The 19,992-nt window shown below is 35.7% G+C and overlaps 1 protein-coding gene across 12 annotated transcripts in view; it reads right to left on the reverse strand.

The window, feature by feature from the left end:
* The window catches only part of CCDC15 (coiled-coil domain containing 15), a 61,602-nt gene that overhangs the window by 8,176 nt on the left and 33,434 nt on the right, over positions 1-19,992 (reverse strand). The gene's annotated exons all lie outside the window — the stretch shown is intronic.

Genomic DNA, 19,992 nt, shown 5'->3' on the forward strand with positions numbered 1-19,992 from the left:
ATAATATGGATGAACCTTAAGAACATTATGATAAGTCAAATAAACCAGTCACAGAAAGACAAATATCATATGATTACACTAATATGAGGATCTAAAGTAGTCAAATTCATAGAAAGGGAAATAGAATGGTCATTACCAGAGACTATGGGGTAAAGGGGAGTGGTTGTTTAACAGGTACAGAGTTTCATATTTGCAAGATGAAAAAGTTCTGGAGATCTGTTTCATGAAAATGTGAATATAACACATATTTATTAACATTACTAAACTATACACTTAAAAAAGTGTCATAAATAAATGAACAAATGAATGGGAAAAAATGAAATAAAGTTGGTTTTAGACATACAAAAGCTGAAAGAATTCATCCCCATAAACCAACAACTACAAGAAATGTTAAAGGTTGCAAAATAATATTTGAGGTTACATATATGACTATTCTTATTGTTTAAGTCTCTTTAAATAATAGACTTTTAACAAAAATAATAATGTATTTTGTACATAAAAGTAAAATGCATGACAACAATAGCATAAAGGTTGGGATAGGATAAATGGAAATAAACTATTGCAAGATTCTTATACTATGATTTTTATACTATATGGAAAGTAGTATACTGTCATTTGAAGGTAGACTGTGGAAAAGCTAGAGATGTATACTATAAACCCTAGAACAACCAATAATATAACAGAAAAAAAAGTTATAGCTAACATGCCAACAAAGGAGATCAAACTGAATTATAAAAACGTGAAAGTAATTCAAAAGATGGCAGAAAAAGAAAAAAGAGGAACAAAAACCAAATGGCACAAATAGAAAACAAATAGCAATATGATATACTAATATCAGACCCTATCAATAATCACATTAAAGGTAAATGGTCTAAAACACCCCAATTAAAAGGCAAAAATTGTCAGATCTGACAAAAAGTCAAGACTCAGTTATATGCTGCTGGCAAGAAATGCATTTTAAATACAAAGGAACAAAGTAGGTTAAAATAAAAGGATGGAACAAGATACACCATGCTAGCACTAATTAAAAGAAGACGGGTGACTATATTAATATCAGACAATGTAGATTTCAGAGAAAAAATTCTCAGGGATAAAGAAGATCACTTCATAATTAAGGAGTCAATTAATTAAAGAGACATAACAACTCCAGGCATTTATACATCTAATAACGGAACTTCAAAATACATGAAGCAAAGGCTGATGGAACTATAAGGAGATGAGACAAATCCACAGTTACAGAGATTTCAATAGCCCTGTCTCAATTATTGATAGAATAAATAGGCATAAAAGTGGCAAGGATATATATCTGACCAACATCATCACCCAACCTGACCTAATGGACATTTATAGAACACTCCACAACATTTATAGAATAGCAGAATACACATTTATAAAACAACAGAATACACATTCTTCTATTGTGAAGTTATTAAACTTGAAACTTTTACCAAGGTAAGCCATATTCTGTGCCATAAAACAAGTATCAATAAATTTAAAAGGATTCAAGACATTCATAGCATACTATTCTCTATCACAATAAAATTAAATTAGAAATCAATAACAGAAAGATACTCTGAAAATCACCAAATATTTGGAAATTCAATAACACATTTCTAAATATCCCACGATCAAAGAAGAAACAAAGGAAACGTTAGCAGATATTTTGAACTGAATGGAAATGAATTCATTAGGTGCTGCCAGAGTAGTAAATTTATAGTACTAATTTTTATATGAGAAAAGAAAGGCATGAAATCAATGACCTACTCTTCTACACTAAGCAACTAAAAAAAAAAAGAGAGAGAGAGAGGAAAGTAAGCCTAAAGTAAGCAGAAGAAAATAAATAAAGATTGAAGCAGAAATCAATGAACTAGGGAACAGAAAAGTAAAAAGAAAAAAGAAAAAAAAAAAGAAAGAGAAAAAGGAAAAGAAAAAGCTAGGTATTTGAGAAGTTCAACAAAATTGATACATCTTGAGCGTATACCTGGATCACACACACAAACAAAGACAACACTATTTTTTTTTTTTTTTTTTTTGAGAGAGAGAGTGCATGCACACTCTCCTGGGAGGGTTGGGGGGAGAGAGAGGATCCCACGCAGATTCCACACCCAGCATGGAGCCCAACATGGGGCTCCATTTCACGAGCCTGAGATCATGACTGGAGCTGAAATCAAGAGTCTGAAAGCTCAACCGACTGAGCCACCAGGCACCCTGAAGATACAAATTATTAAGATAAAAAATAAGAGAGGCAACATAACTACATATCCTACAGATACTGAAAAATAGAATACTAAGAACAATGTTATGCCAAAATATTTGACAACTTAGATGAAATGACATATTCGTTAAAATACACAAACTACTAAAGCTTACTCAAGAAAAAAATAGATAACCTAAATAGCTCTATATCTATTATCAACATTAAAAATGTTGTTAATAACCTTTCCACAATGAAACGTCTAGAACCAGATGGATTCACTGGCAAATTCTACCAAACATTTAAGATAGAAATAATACCAATTCTGGGGGCGCCTGGGTGGCTCAGTCGTTAAGCGTCTACCTCACTAGTGAAAAAAATTTTTTTGACAAAATCTAACATTCATTCCTAATAAAAATTCTCAACAAACTAGGAGGAGAAAAGAACCTTCTCAGTCTGATAAATGGCATCCATGAAAAAACTACAGCTAACATCATACTTAATGATGAATGACTAAATGCTTTCCTAAGATCCAGTACTGTCCACTCTGAGCACTTCTAGTCAACATTGTAAAGAAGGTTCCAGCCGGTATAATCAGGCAAGGAAGAGAAATAAAAGCCATCCTGATTTAAAGGAAGAAGTACAACTGTCTTGGAAGATGACATGATCACCATGTAAAAAAAATCCAATGAATTAATACTTATGAGCTTAATAAGGCTGCAGGGTATCCACAACCAAAAATCAATTGTGCATCTCTATACACAAGCAACAACAACAAAAATCAGAAACTGAAATAAAATAAATACCATTTATATAGCACCAAAAATATGAAATACTTATGGACAGATATGACAAAAGACATGAAAGACCTATACACTGAAAACTATAATTGAGAAAAATTAAAGACGAGCTAAATAAATGGAGCAATATATCTTGTTCATGGGCTGGAAAACTCAATTATCATTAACTATTTCTCCCCAGTTCTCCCCAAATTATGTATAGATTCAACACAATCCCAATCAAAATCCAAGATGGCTTGGGGCACCTGAGTGGCTCAGTCAGTAAAGCATCTGACTTTTGATTTCGGCTCAGGTCATGATCTCAGGGGTCATGAGATCCAGCCCCGAGTCAGGCACCGTGCTCAGTGGGGAGTCTGCTTGAGATTCTCTCTCTGCTCCTCCCAACTCTCTCTCTAAAATAAATAAATCAATCTTTAAAAAAAAAAAATCCAAGAAGGCTTTTTGTATGAATTGACAAACTTATTTTTAAATTTATATGGAAATACAAAGGGCCTAGAACAGCCAAGACAGGTCTGAGGGAAAAAAAACTGGAGGGCTAACACTAAGATTTCAAGCATTATTATAAAACTACACTAATCAGAATAGCATGGTATTAGTATTTAGACAAAGAGATCAGTGGAACAGAAGAGAAAGTCCAGAAATAAACCAACACATATATGGGCAACTCACTTTTTAAATACCCTAAGATACAACTTGAGTATCATAAAGTTTACCATCACCATAATATAATTTGAGAACATCTTCATCACTCCCAAAAGAAATCTTGTACTCAAAAGAAAGTTTGTATTCATTAACAGTAGCTCTCCATACCCTCTTTCCCAGACCCAGTAGAGCCTCTATAGATTTGCCTATTCTAGACATTTCATATAAATGGTTATCATACAATATGTGGCCTTTGTGACTGGCTTCTTTCACTTGGCATAATGTTTCCAAAGTCCATCCATGTTGTAGTATGTATCAGTGTTTCATTCCTTTTTATTGCTGATATTCCATGTATAGATACACCACATTTGATTTATCTGTTCATCAGTTCTTAGACACTTGGGATGCTTCCACTTCCTGGCTATTATGAATAACGCTACTATGAAAATGCATGTAAGTTTCTGAGTGGATATGTATTTTCAGTTCTCTTGGTTATATATCCAGGAGTGGAACTGCTGAGTCATATGGTTAATCTGTTTAACCTTTTGAGGAACTGTTAAACTATTTTCCAAAAACAACTGTGCCAGTTTACATTCCCCACCAACAATATACAGGAATTCCAATTCCTCCATATTCTCATCAACACTTGTTATTATTTGTTGTTTTTATAATAGTAATGCTTGTGGGTGTGAGACGGTATCTTACTGTGGTTTTGATTTGCATTTCCCAATAACTCTTGATGTTGAGCATCTTTTCAAGTACTTACTAGCCATTTGTATATTTTCCTGGGAGAAATATCTATTTAAATCCTTTGTCCACTTTTTAATTGGGTTGCCTTTTTATTACTGATTTGTAAGAGTTCTTTATATATTTTGAATACAAGTCTCTTATTAGATATATGATTTGCAAATATTTTTTCCCATTCTGGAATTGTTTTCCACTTTCTTGACTGTTTTTAATTTTAATGAAGTCCAGCCTATCAGTTTTCTCTTTTGTTTGTTGCACAACTGATTTTTGACATAGCAGAGCCCAATGCGGAGCTCGATCTTACAACCCATGAGATCAGGACCTGAGCAGAAACCAAGAGTCGGATACTTAACCAATCAAGCCACCCAGGCACCCCGAAAGGATAGCTTTTTTGACAAATGGATATCCACATGCAAAAAAATAAACTTCATACCATATATAAAAATTAAGCTTTAACTGAATCACAGATCTAAATATAAAATCTTAAAGTGACAATCTTTCTAGAAGAAAACAAAAAAAAATTTTGTGACCTTGGGCTGTGCAATGATTTCTTAAATATAACACCAAAACCATTATCTATTAAAGAACAAATTGAAAATGCGTATTCATCAAAATTTAAAACTCTGCTCTTTAAAAGACAGTGTTAAGATAAAAAGACAAGGGGCGCCTGGGTGGCTCAGTCGTTAAGCGTCTGCCTTCGGCTCAGGTCATGATCCCAGGGTCCTGGGATCGAGCCCCACATTGGGCTCCCTGTTCCGCAGGAAGCCTGCTTCTCCCTCTCCCATTCCCCCTGCTTGTATTCCCTCTCTCGCTGTGTCTCTCTCTGTCAAATAAATAAAATCTTTAAAAAAAAAAAAAAAGATAAAAAGACAAACCACCGGGTGGGAGAAAATCTTTGCAAAGCATTTATCTGATAAAAGACTTATATCCAGATTATATTAAAGAAATCTTAAAACTCAATAATAAGACAACTCAAAAAAATTGGGTTTGAATAGATGTGCCACCAATAATGACATGGCAAATAAACACTTGAAAAGATGTTCAACATCTTCAGTCATATAGGAAATGCAAACTAAAACCACAATGAGATACCACAACACACCTATTCAAATGGCTAAAATAAAAAAGACTGACCATACCCAATACCAAATACTGGTGAAGCTGTAAGAACTTGAATCTCTTACACTGTTGGTGGTAAAATAAAATGGTACAACCACTTTGGAAAACAGTTTGACAGTTTCTATAAAAAGTTAAACATACACTTACCATATGATCCAACCATTCCACTGCTAGGTATACTACCAAGAGAAAAGGTATCATATTTCCAAAGATTTATGCATGAATGTTCATTGCACCTTTTTTTCTAACAGGCCCAAACTGGAAACAACACAAATGTCCATCAAGCTATGAATGGATAAAGTGTGGTATATCCATAAAATGGAATACTGTTCTACAACAAAAAGGAATGAACTCTTGATACTACAACACGGATGAATCTAAAAATAATTACACTGAGTAAAAGGAGATGGGCAAAAGAGCACATGTTGTACTGAGGAAGTACAGGGAAAACAAGAGGAACTTAATTCCTATAAAGCCACTGGTCTACGGCAAGAGTTAAATTTCCATACACTTAAGGACAAATACCTCCTTCTCAGAAAGAACAAATGAGCAAATAACAACTGTTAGAGAGTAATGGTTATTTGAACAAAAACAAAAGAAACAGTTTACATAGAAGTAACAATTCAAAGTCGATTTTTCGGGTACCCTAAACAATGCTGGCCATGGTAAAAGGCAACCTACAACTATCTTGTGACCACTAACGAGTGATGACCAGAAGATAATGATCCAGGGACTGAAGGACACTTTCCCAGTCCTAGCCCCTCATCCCTTGGAAAAGTGCCTTTAAAAACCATGCACAGTACTCCTTCAGGGGCAACATTCCTCTTTCTTATCAGCTACCTTGTATCCAAGCTATCTCCAATTAACTCTGCTTGTTTTCTTTCTCTCCATCGCTTCTCGGCCTTTTGGCTAAGATCAAGTGTTTTCTTTCTCTCCAATTCAGAGTTCATTTCTATGACATTGAGACTCAAGAATCTGATCCTGGGAGTCTGGTAACAGCATGATTCCAGAAAATGCAAGCTAATCTATAGTGACAGAAAGCAAACCAGTGGTTACCTAGGGAGATGGAGACAGGGAGGGAGAAAAAAGTGGGGCTACCAAGGGTATTAGTAAACTTTTGGGGATGATAGATATGTTCACTATCTTGACTATGGTAGTGGTTTCATTCATATATATATATATATGTCAAAACATCAAAGTTTACACTTTAAATATGTGCAGTTTATTGAACATTAATTGTATTTATTTAAAAAAAAAACTCACCTATAAGTAGAGAGGAAATAAGTAGCTCATGGGGAAAAATATCAGAAAACCTAAGTAATGAGTGTTTGTTAAAATATATGATTCAAGACTAAAACTTATAAATACATGCTGATAATGTCAGTTGTTAAAAATTACTTTGAAACAAAAGAGCTATTGTTTTCTGAACAGTAGTATGAGGCCAAGTCACACTCATACCTCTTCAATAAAGCATGGACTGCTGAAAATTCTGGGCTTCAATCCATTTGTGGCAAGCTATTTACTCTAGGGGAATTATGGCCTTCAAGTTAGATTAACACAGGTATATATTAAAAACCTGGAAACCATCCTACAAGGGCTGAAAGATCAGGCACTGGAAAAGTACAAGAGACTCAGTAGTTGTATTGTATACGGAACTCAAGTCCATCCAGATTCTGACAGCTAATCATGGCCATCTCTAGCAGAGTGACAAGGCTACTTTAAACAAGGATTTTCTTACAAGTGCTCTCCCACACTTGCGATTCTTTGCTGAGCTCCAACTGTAAAAGTCTAAATTGAATATTCCTTAAAGGGTATAAAACATAACCATATCTTTTATAGTACAATTCAAACTCAAATGCAATATAAAGTCATAATAGGGTTAGAGGTAAGAAATCTCAATATTGCAACATGGGCAGAGAGAGATGTTTTCATGTGAAGATGAAGATTTAAAGGCATGTAAGGCAGTGTAGCAGGAATATGAGAAAGGTAATGTGTGGAAGGTCAAAACAGGCACATAGTCATTCACAACTGACTTTAAAATATATGTCAACTTGCTCTCTTAAAATATAATGCGTGAAATATGCAAGAGAATGACAGGACAAGATTAAAAGAGTACAAAAGCTAAAAGATGAGCCTAAGATCATGAAGGTGCTCCTGGCTAGGGATCTACATAGAGATCTTATTCCAAAGACAGCCAGTAAAGAAAGGTGGTATTTTGAGGAAATTTATATTTGCTTAGTTCAATAACTCCTTAAGTTGTGAAAAAGGCAAGTGGTAAAAGATTTTTCTGAAGGTAATGAATCAAATTGAGGTTTTCAATGGTGAAATTAAAAGAGCCAAGTGAATGACAATGGAAAAGCTTAGTTACTGGTTAATTCTCTATACCAGTCATTCTCTAAACCAGTAAACTAAGAACTAAGGAAACACGTCAGCACTGTTTTGCAAATGTTTACACCGCAGATCTTGGTAATAGAACAGCTACTAGAAATGATGGACTCAGCCCCTCCCCCTCCTCCCTAGCTACTCCTTACGTCAAACATCTTATAAGAGTTGTCTAGACTTTCTGTCTCTATTTCCTGATCTCCTCACCTTCTCCAATGTGGCTTTGAGGCCCATCAATCACTTCATCAAAACAACTCTCTCCAAAGTCAATGGTGGCCTACAGGTCATTTAATCCATCTAGCACATACATTCTCAATGGGAGCAATATTGTACCCAAGGTAACAAAAATTGATTTGAGAGAGCAAAATATATTAGATATTAAAAATAGTCTGTGGTCCTCCAAAAGTCATAGTACATAAGCGGAAATACAAGATATCTAGGCATTCTCCACTTCTTGCACTATAACTTCTCCCCAGGTGACTTTAGGTATGCCATCAGCTTCAGCTACCACCCACCAACATCTGTACCTCCTAAAGCTACAGCTCCATCAGACAGTTCCTCTGAGATTCAAATCTGTTGAACTACCTGCCAATTTGACATCTCCATTTGATTGTCTCAAAGGTATTTTTCTGGGAAAAGAACCCATAGGTTTGGTCAGATTCTCAGGTTAAGAACTACTGCCATATAGTAGTTTCAGAAAGGATCATAAAATCAAAAATGACAAACTTACAAAATTGGTATAAACAATTATTCTGTAGACAAGCTCTTATTCTTCTCTGATACCTTCAAGGCCTCTTGTGTAAATATAAGTTTCAGTTGATACACAATAGAAACTAAACTAGGTCAGAAATCAACATGTCAATGTATTGGTTTTTTCCAGAGCACTGAAGCAAATACAGCTATAGCGGTTATGCCAAAAGGTGTTCTGAAACTAGTGTCAGACCCTCAGTAAAAGAGAGGAAGAATAGAAAACATTGCAATTTGGTTGGTAAACTTGTTATGCTGTGTGTTGGCACAACTAAACAAAGTATAGGTCAACATTTACACCCTGGAAAGAATCCTGAAGATAAATCAATATCACAGGCAAACTGTATTAAAAAATAGTCATATAATTGCAACAACTCAAAAACTCTTGTCACTCAGTCATCCTCCATATGTTAAGGCCACATCACTAATTCTTTACAAAGCTAAAACTAAAATACAGGCCTAAAACTAAAAATGAGGCCTATCTTTTTGGCTCTATGGTTTCTGTCTTCCCGAGCCAGAAATTTGCCAACACCAATACTTTTTTTTTTTTTTTTAAAGATTTTATTTATTTGACAGAGAGAGACATAGCAAGAGAGGGAACACAAGCAGAGGGACTGGTAGAGGGAGAAGCAGGCTTTCCACGGAGCAGGGAGCCCGATGCGGGGCTCGATCCCAGGACCCTGGGATCATGACCTGAGCCGAAGGCAGATGCTTAACGACTGAGCCACCCAGGCACCCCCAACACCAATACTTTCAAATAAAAGGAATTCTGCTTATAAGATTAAAAACCAGGTTTATTTCAGGGGTTAAAGAGGTGCCCTGTTAGATCTCAAAGACGTGAAAGAAATATTCCTCTTTGGCACAACAGGATTAAGGTCTAATCTACCAAGTCTAAATCATTGCTTGCTGATCCTGTTTTTCTGTTCAACCTGTCTGCTCACTTCATGATTCTGCTAAGTATTCTTCCTTAGTGATTTTTGAAATCATTATTAAAAATAACATAGTACTTCCTACTGGGTTCTCTAGTTGGATTTCCTTTAAGCACCTTAAACCCAACTAAACTTATCCTCTCCACATCTACCTCTTCCCAGGCAAATCTGTTTTAGATTTTATCTGGTGGCCTAAGCCATAAACCTGGGACTTAACCCTGAATTCTCTACTGACAAAACCTTATCGATTCTCTGTCTTACGCTCTTAAAATTGCCTCCTTGGCCCTGGCTTATGTGAAAGGTGGTATTACAGGCTTCAAAGAGGTTAGGTGATGGAATCCAATAAATCTGGGATTGAATTCCAGTTCTGCCATTGCTAAGTGTGATCTTAATCTTGGGCAAATTACTCAACCTCTCTAGGGCTCATTTTTCTACAGAATAATAAAATTTATCTCATTAGGTTATTGAAGTGAGTAAAAATGAGCTAATGCCTCTAAAACACTCGACACTGGGCTGGTACATTATAAACACTCAGAGAACGGCAGCTACTACTATCCTGCAGAATTGTGTATCAATTAAATGAGACAGTATTTGACACACAGGAAGGACTTTATATAATAATTTTTTTAAAAAACCAATTTCACCTCTCATCTTCTAAGTATATTACTTCAATAATCTCCTAACATCTAGTCTTAGTCACCTCATCTACTCCCCACAGTGCCCTAAGTGGCTCCTGTTTTCAGGATAGAATCCAAAACCCTTCTCATGACATACAAAGCTGTTTATGATCTTGTCTTTATTTCTTAAGACTCGCCTCTTGCCATTCTTTTACCCCTAATCATATCCAACTCGGAAGTGTCATATTCTCTCAAGTCACTGCTTTCACAACGTCATTCCTTTTACCTAAGATTCCCATCTACTCTTTTCTCCAACCCAGTTACAATTTTGTCTCAGAGTACTGCTTCTAATCCTTTAAAACTCAGCCCAGGAAGCCTTCTGCTACAACCATACCCCCAATTCTGAGTTGAAAACACAGTCTCTGTACCCCCATATATTCTTGCAATTTTTTCTTCTAATGGTATTAAAAGAAGTATTTTATTTTACTTGAGATTTTTATACTTAAGTTGATAAGAGAAATTAGTCTGTAACACTACGTTCTTGTAACGTCTTTATCAGGTTGGCAGTAAGGTACTAGACTAGTACTAGTCTCTATAATTACTTGGGGACTATTCCCTGTTTTCCATTCTCTGGAATAATGTAAAACTTGACGTTATTTTTTCCTTAAATACTTGGCAACTAACATTTATTGGCATCCACTGTGCCAGATTACACACATTTACAGGTTACCTCATTTAATCCTCACAGCAACTTTATGAAGTATATGCCACTATTATCCCTATCCTTACAGAGAAGAAACTGAGGCTTACTGAGGTAACTTTCCCAAAGTCACACAACTGGTAGGTAGCAGAGATGAGATTTGAACACATATCTCTGCATGTTCTTAACCACATGATATGTTGTCTTGTAATACTGAGAATATGGTATTATAATTATCTACTCATTTATCTGCTTCCCCATTCATGAGTGAAATCTATCTAGTAAGATCTTTGAAGAGTAGGATGATGTCTTTCATTTTTTGCACCCCCTAAGTCTAGCTATCATGTATAACAATTAATAGATACTCCATAAATTGCTGCTAAATGAATGAATGAAAACATGTAATTTGATTCTTATAACAACTGAGGTAAAGCAGTTATTATCAATTCCTGTTTAGAAAGCAGATGTATGTTCATTTTAGAATGCTGCTGAAGTGGTTTTGTCTTTAAATTAAATCATAACCATGCAAAACAGGCATATATGATTTAGTTTCTTCAACAAGGAAAAAGCAAAAAAAATAATTTTTAATTATTTGCAAATGACTGACAACAGATTTAATTTTCTGATACCATCTGTGAGACAGAGATCTTCATACTTTTTCTGGGGTCAAGAGTATAAGTCAAAGAAGAAAAAGATTATCCAGTGAGAAAATGGCAATAAAACAAAAGCCTTAAGCAGAAAAGCTTTCAAAGAAGGTCAGCATATAGCTAAAGAAGACTTCCCCACTGTCTATGCCATGTGGTAGGCATGTCATAAGAAGATTTAGGTTAGACATAAAACACCCACAGCAGGGATGTCTTGGCTTCAGTTATATGAACTGAACTAAATTTCTGTTCTTTTGCTTGATGAGTTGGTAAACACTTATATATGGGTACTACAGAACTGAAAGAATTTTTGATGCGGATCAGATCATAATTATGGCTAAACAACTAGGTTACAGTAAGACAAATCTGGCCTAAATATAAGAATGAACTTCCTGAGAGCCAATGTCCTTAGATTCTGAAATTGTTATCCAGGGAGATTATGTAATTATAGTCCTAATGAACATTAAGAATAGAGAAGGTCCTTGAAATATTTAAATAGAATCTTGCCTAAAGTTACCCTAGACAACTTCATGAAGATTTTTCCAAGCCTCTTCTACCCCAATCCAAAACACATATACTTTTTCATTGCAGCTCTTTTTGTCATTTTTAAGACAACAGTATTAGATCTCAAGGGGAGAAAAAGCACGTGAGAATAAAAACATACTAAAGAAACTTAAACACCTCAGAGGAAACCATTCCCACTAGTGGACTGCCACATAAAATTTTCAGGAGTCCTTGTACTCTCTACTACAAAATAAACAGGATATTCACCAGCAAGGGGCCCCTACAGATATTGCTTACGCTCTCAAAGTCAATTACACTAATGATAAAATATTTGAAAAATTAAGAAACACACAAAGGACAGAAAAAAATTATTTCTAGTATCCAAAGATAATTTTTAAACATCTTGGAATATTTTATTTTAGTTATTTTTTTTCATCATTATTGGTGCTGCAAAAAGCTTTGTTTCCATTGGGTCCATGGCTTGGGAAAAGTTCAGGGGTGTTTAAGAAGCTGTCCTGGGGCAGGAAGCAGAGGCTTAGGCAGAAGTTCCAAGGGCAAGGGAATGCAAGAGTGCCCCTCAAAGGTCATTGGGCTACTATTTTACTTGGAATTTTACATTTCTGTTCATGAGAGAAATCAGTCTGTAATGCTGCTTTCTTGTAATGTCCTTGTCAGACTGGTATTAAGATTATGCTGGCGTCTACAATTATTTGGGAAGAATTCCCTGTTTTCCATTCTCTAGACTAGTTTATGTAAAATTTGGTATTGTTTTTTTCCCTTAAATATTTGGCAAGGATCCCCCAGTGAAGACATCTGAGCCTGGACCTGACCATAAATTTTTCTTTTTGGTAAGATTTTTAATAACTGATTTACTTTTGGGGCAGTTGGTGGCTCAGTCTGTTGAGCATCCGACTCTTGATTTGGGCCCAGGTCATGATCTCAGGGTCGTTGGATTGAGCCCTGCATTGGGCTCCATGCTCAGCACGGAGTCTGCTTGGGATTTTCTCTCCCTCTCCTCTGTCCTTCCCCTGCATGCATACCCTCTCTCTCTCTCTCAAATAAATAAATCTTAAAAAAAAAAAAACCTGATCTTTAATATGAGATGAGTCAGATTTCTATTTCTTCTTGCATCCACACTTGGTTTTTTGTTTTAAAGGAGTTTGTCTATTTCATCAAAATGATCAAATTTTTTTAGCATGGAATTGTTCATGTGTCCTCTTATTATCATTTAATGTCTCTAGGCTCTGTAGTAATGACTCCTTTTTCATTCCTAATATTGGTTTTCTCTCTTTTCTTTTTCACTGATTAAAGTGGTATATCCCTGGCAAAACTAAATTTTCAAAGGACCAGTTTTGGCTTTGTTGATTTTCTCCACTGTACATTTATATTCTATTTCACTGATTTCTGTTCTTTATGACTTCTTTCTTCTTTTTGATTTGCTATTTTTCCTAGCTTCTTAAAGATGGAAAGTTAAAACATTTTTAGCCTTTTTATTTTTTCTGATAATTGCAATTAAGGCTCTAACATTCCTTCTAAGCACTGCTTTAGCTGCATCTGACAAGTTTTGATATGTTTTATCTTCATTATTATTCCCTTCAAAGCATTTCTTAATAATTTCCATTGCAATTTTATCTTTGAATCAGAACTCTTTTAAAAGGTACTGCTTAACACCATTATAATCAGAGAACACATTCTGAAAAATAACCCAGGATACGATCAATCTTGATAAATGTGCCACTAATACTTAAAAAATTATATTCTATCACTGTTCAATGTTTTTATAAATGTTTTCATTTTCCTTGAGGAAATATCTAGCAGTAAAAGGCCTGTGTCATAAGGTAGATGTATGTTTAACTATATAAAATACTAAAGTTTTCCAAAGTAGTTATGCTCTTTTCTACTTTCACTACCAATATATCAGTTATAACTCATCTACATCCTTGCCAACATCTGGTACTATTAAGTTTGTCGTCATCATCTTCTTCTCTTTTAAGCTATTCCAATGAGTATGAAGTGGTATCTCATTGTGTATCTACTGAGTTTCTATTTTAAGATTATCATTTGTCAACTTCTGACTTTCAATTTTATTCTATTTTATAGATTCAGTTCTCTGGTGAAATTCTCCATATCTTCATCTATTTTCTTCATCTTTTCCTCTATTTACCTGAGTATATTAATCAACTGTTTTAAAGTCCTTGTCTCCTAATACCAATATCTGTATCATCTGTGAGTCTGCTTCAGTTGTCTCTTTTCCTCTTGGCTTTTGGTCATCTGGTCTTATCTCTTGACATGCCTAAAAAATTCTGATTGAATGCTAAATGTTGTTTTAAAACAAATTTAAAGGCTCCAAGTGATGTTATCTATAACCAGAAAAAGTTCACCCTTATCTCTGCTAGGCAGAGAATGCAGGGTTCATCAGTTTAATCCAATCAGGACCTCAGCAGAATCAAGGCTGCTTTATAGTTTGGGTAAGGCTTATTCTATAGTTGCTTAGACCACCTTGTTAGTGTAGGACTCTCCATGCTCCTATAGAACTCTACAGTCTCTTTTTGACTGAAAGCCTGGTATATTCATTGGGCCCTACCCCACCCCACCCCCACCTCACCCTGGTGGGTCCTGAACTCTACATGTACTGTAAGATTATAGAAAATTTCTCTCTGCTTTCCAGAAATTTTCAACTTAGACCCTTAGCCTTTTTAAAAAATTATTTGCTTATGTATTTATTTGAGAAAGAAAGGGAACAAGCAGGGGGGAGGAACAGAGGGAGAGGGAGAAGCAGACTCCCCTCTGAGCAGAGAGCCTAACATGGGCTCAATCCCAGGACCCCAAGATCATGACCTGAGCCTAAGGCAGACACTTAATTGAGCCACCCAGGCACCCCACCTTTAGCCTTCCTTATTGCACAAATTTAGACATTGGCAAGTGTCTTGAGGAGAAAACTAATCAAGTGTTTGAGACCCCTCAAAGTCTCCAGTTTTGTTAATTCAGTGCCTGAAGACTAACAAAAGCTCTTCTTAATTATCTGTCCTCCAGAAGTAGCTTTATGCTTGGTCCCAATTCATGTTGAAACAAATATTGAAAATTCCTAAAGAAATCTTTAGTTCTCACTGTTGCCAGAACTCTAGTTCCTTGTTTCCAAATGTGTAAGTCAGCCCTCCCTTAATGTTCCACAGGCTTCCCACACTCAATGTCCTAAATTGAACTTGCTAGCCTTCTATCAAATCTAGTTCTTCTTTGGGCATTACCTACCTATGTTAATGGTACTACCATTCATTTAGCTATCCAAGAATAAAGTTAGAAACTACCCTTGACTACTCTGAACACCAAACTCAACTGGTCATTGAGTCCTATGGATTCTATTTCTTAAATTTTTTTAAATACATGACTCTCTGTTCCCAATGTCCCCATTATCTCCTACCTCAGCTACTAAAATAACTTACTAACTAGACTCTTTGCCTTCGTTTTCTGTCCTCTCCAAACCATTCTGTACTGCTGCCAGAATGATCTTTCTAAAATATAAATCTGACAAGACTTATGCCTTAAAATCTTTCAACAGCCTTTTGATAGCCCCTCTGCCACTTCACTTCCACCAATTTAGCCACCCCAAGTTTTCACACTATTTCCCACACATATCTTATACTTTCATACTATGTTCCATGACCATCTAGCAAATTCCTATTCACGCTTCAAGACCCAGCTTGAGTACTAACCCATCTATATATAAAGCCTTTCTTGACCTCCCTAGACTGTCCCTGCCTTACTTCTCATATAGCATTATAATTACTGTTTTCATCTCCTATTCTCCATTTGTCTGGCCTCCCTTGGTGCTCATCCTATTTAACATCATCATCATCACCATCATAATCATCATCATCACCACCACCACCATCATCATCATGGTCATAATAGGTAATATTTACCATGATTTTATTAAATGCAAATACAATATTAAGTATTTTACATATATTCCTCCATTTAATTCTATCAACAACCTAGGACACAGGGATTATAATCCTCATTTTATAATTAAAAACACTGAATCTCAGAGGTAAAGAAACATGCTGAAGGTTACACAGCTAGTTAAGTTGCAAATTCGAACCTAAGACTATTTGATTCCAGGCCTGTGCTATGAACAACTACTACCCTGCCACATATTCACATTTAATATTCTCAGCATATAATGCAGTACCTGGCATGTGCCAGACTCTCAATAAATGTTTGATTGTTGAAAAATACCAAATGAAATAATATATGAAAGCCCTTCTAAATTATAAAACTCTGCATGAATACGATTATTTGCTTTCACTCTCAGTTTATGTTGATTTTTCTACTTCACCATCCTTATCTGCTTCCCCAGTAAACACGTATTTCTCCATCTAGGCACAACTGAAATGTAATAATTTCTCTAACTTTCCAGATGGAATCAGTAATCCTGCTTCTGTGCTCTCCGGGACTCTCTACCTATTTCTTCTATTTTAATAATTATACTACTTACTTACATACAATTATTCCCCCATCCAGCTTGGATTATGAATTCCTCAAGAAAAGGAACCACATTTTATTTATCTTTGTAATGCCTATGTCTAGGACAGTCCCATGATATGAAAGTGCCAGATTAATGTTTGCTGAACAAATGCAGAGTCACTCTCAAATGTGGATAAGAAGTGAAGTCCTTCCTTTGGAACCCACATTTTCCCTCCAGCTTTATTGAGAGATAATTGACAAAAATATTATGTAACTTTATGGTGTATAATACATATATCAATGATTTCTTATATATATAGTATGAACTGATTACCATGATATTAATTAACACTTCTATCACTTCACAGTTACCTTTTGTGTGTGTGATGAGAACATTTAAAATCTATTCTCTTAGCAAATTTCAAGTACTATAATGACAGTCACCATGCTGTACATTATTAAATCCCCAGAGCTCCTTTATCTTATAACTGAAAATTTGCAGCCTTTCACCAGCATCTCATTTTCCCCCTCACACACCTCTCCTTGGTCCTGGCAAGCACCAATCTCTGTTTCTATGAGTTCTTTTTTTTAGATTTCCCATATAAGTAAGGTCATAAAGTATTTCTTTCTCTGATTTATTTTAGTTAGCATAATACCTCAACATTCATTCATGTCAGAAATGGTAGGATTTCCCTTTTTCATGGCTGAATAATATTTCATTATATATGTACCACATTTTCTTTATCCATTCATCTGCTGACAGACACTTAAGTTGTTTCCATGTCCTAGCTATTGTGAATAATGCTGCAATGAACACGGGGGTGCAAATACCTCCGTGAGATAGTGATTTCATTTCCTTCAGATATATACCGACAAGTGGGATTGTTGGATCATACAGTAGTTCTGTTTTTAATTTTTTGAGGAACCTCCACACTGTTTTCCATAGTAACTGCACTAATTTACATTCCTACCAATAGTGTACAAGTTTCCCTTTTCTCCACATCCTTGCCAGCATATATCTCTTGTTTTTCATATAACAGCCATTCAAACAGGCATGAGGTGATATCTCATTATGGTTTTGATTTGCATTCCCCTGTTCATTAGTGATGTTGAGCACCTTTTCATGTACCTATTGGTCATCTGTATGTCTTCTTGGAAAAATGTCTATTTAGACCTTTGACCATTTTTGAATTGGGTTGTTTGGGTTTTGTTTTTTTTTTTTCTATTGAACTGTGTAAGTTCCTCATATATTCACCTTATCAGGTATATACTTTTCAAATATTTTCTCCCATTCCACAGGTTGCCTTTTCATTTTGTCGACTGTCTCCTTTGCTGTGCTGAGTGAAGTCTTTTAGTTTAGTTTGATACAATCCCACTTGATTCTGTTTGCTTTGTTGCTTGTACTTACAATGTCATATTCAAAAATCATTGCCAAGACCAATGTCAGGGGGCTTACCCCTATGTTTTCTTCTAGGAGTTTTAAAGTTTCAGGTCTTATGTTCAAGTCTTTAACCCATTTTGAGTAGATTTTTGATGGAGTAAGTTAGAGGTCCACTTTCATTCTTTTGCATGTGGATATCCAGTTTTCCCAACACCATTTATCGAAGAGACTATCCTTTCCCCATCGTATATTCTTGACTGCTTTGCTGTAAATTAATTGATTTATTTCTATACTCTTTATTCTGTCCCATTGATCTTTGTATCCATTTTATGTCACTACCATACTGTTTTGCTTACTATAACTCTGCAATATAGCTTGAAATCAGGAAGTGTGATGCTTCCAGTTTTGTTCTACTTTCTCAAGATTTCTTTCACTGGGGTGCCTGGGTGGCTCAGTCGCTTGAGCATCTAACTCGTGATTTCCACTCAGGTCATGATCTCAGAGTCGTGGGATCCAGCACTGCTTGGGGTGGGGAGGTCCATGCTCAGTGGGGAGTCTGCTGGAGAATCTTTCTCTCCCTCTGCCCCTCCCCCCTCATGTGCACATGTGTGCACGCGAGTGTGCACGCTCACGCTCTCTCTCTCTAATAAATCAATAAATCTTTAAAAAGAAAAGATTACTTTCACTATTCAGGGTCTTTTGTGGTTCCATACAGATTTTAGAATTTAGTATTGCTTTTTCTATTTCTGCTTTAGAACTTTGTTAGGAACAGCATTAACTCTACATATTGTTTTAGATAGTATGAACATTTTAACAATATTAATTCTTCCAATTTATGAGCTTGGACTATCTTTCCATTTATTTGTGTCATCTTCAATTTCTTTCATCAATGTTTTAGCTTTCAGTATACAGATCTTTCACTTCCTTGGTTAAATTTTTTCCTAAGTATTTTATTCTTTTTGATGTTATTGTAAACAGGATTATTTTCTTAATTCATCTTTCTGATAGTTCATTGTTAGTATATAGAAACACAACTGATTTTTGTAAATTGATTTTGTATCCTGAAAAATACAGGAATTACTGAATTCATTTATTAGTTCTAACAAGTTTTTGGCAGAGTCTTTAGGGTTTTCCATATATAATATCATGTCTACTGCAAACAGTTACAGTTTGATTATTCCTCTCCAATTTGGATGCCTTTTACTTCTTTTTCTTGCTTAAACACTCTGGCTAGGACTTCTAGTAATAAGTTGAATATAAGTGGGGAGAGTGGGCATCCTTGTCTTGTTCCTGATCTTAAAGGAAAAGATCTCAGCTTTCCTTTTTTTTTTTTTTTTTTTAAGATTTACTTATTTATTTGAGAGTGAGAGCGCACTTGTGAGTGGGGGGAGGGGCAGAGGGAGAGAATCTTCAAGCAGACTCCCCACTGAGCGCGGGGCCCTACAGGGGCTTGATCTCAGGAGCCATGAGATCATGAACTGAGATGAAACCAGGAGTCGGACGTTTAACCGACTGAGCCGCCCAGGCAACCCATGATTTCAGCTTTTCACTGTGGGGTATGATAGCTGTAGGCTTGTCATGTAGGGATTTATTATGTTGAGGTACATTCCCTCTATATCAGTTTGTTCAGAGTTTTTATCACAAATGGATACTGAATTTTGTCAAATGCTTTTTCTGCATCTATTAAGATGATCACATGATTTTTATCTTTCATTTTTTTTTTAAAGATTTTATTTATTTATTTGAGAGAGAGAGAATGAGAGAGAGGGAGTACATGAGAGGGGGGAGGGTCAGAGGGAGAAGCAGACCCCCCGCTGAGCAGGGAGCCCGATGTGGGACTCGATCCCGGGACTCCAGGATCATGACCTGAGCTGAAAGCAGTCGCTTAACCAACTGAGCCACCCAGGCTCCCTATCTTTCATTTTGTTAATGCAGTGTATCATACTGATTGATCTGTGGTGGTTGAACCTTCCTTGCATCCTTGGAATAAATCCCACCTGATCCTGGTATAGGATTCTTTTAATGTACTGTTGAATTCAGTTTGTTAATATTTTGTTGAGACTTTTTACATCAATGTTCATCAGGGATACTGGCCTGTAATTTTCTTTTCCTGTAGTAACCT

This window comes from Leptonychotes weddellii, chromosome 11 (genome assembly GCF_054177405.1).
Source record: "Leptonychotes weddellii isolate Sample4059 chromosome 11, ASM5417740v2, whole genome shotgun sequence".
Classification (NCBI taxonomy): Eukaryota; Metazoa; Chordata; class Mammalia; order Carnivora; family Phocidae; genus Leptonychotes; species Leptonychotes weddellii.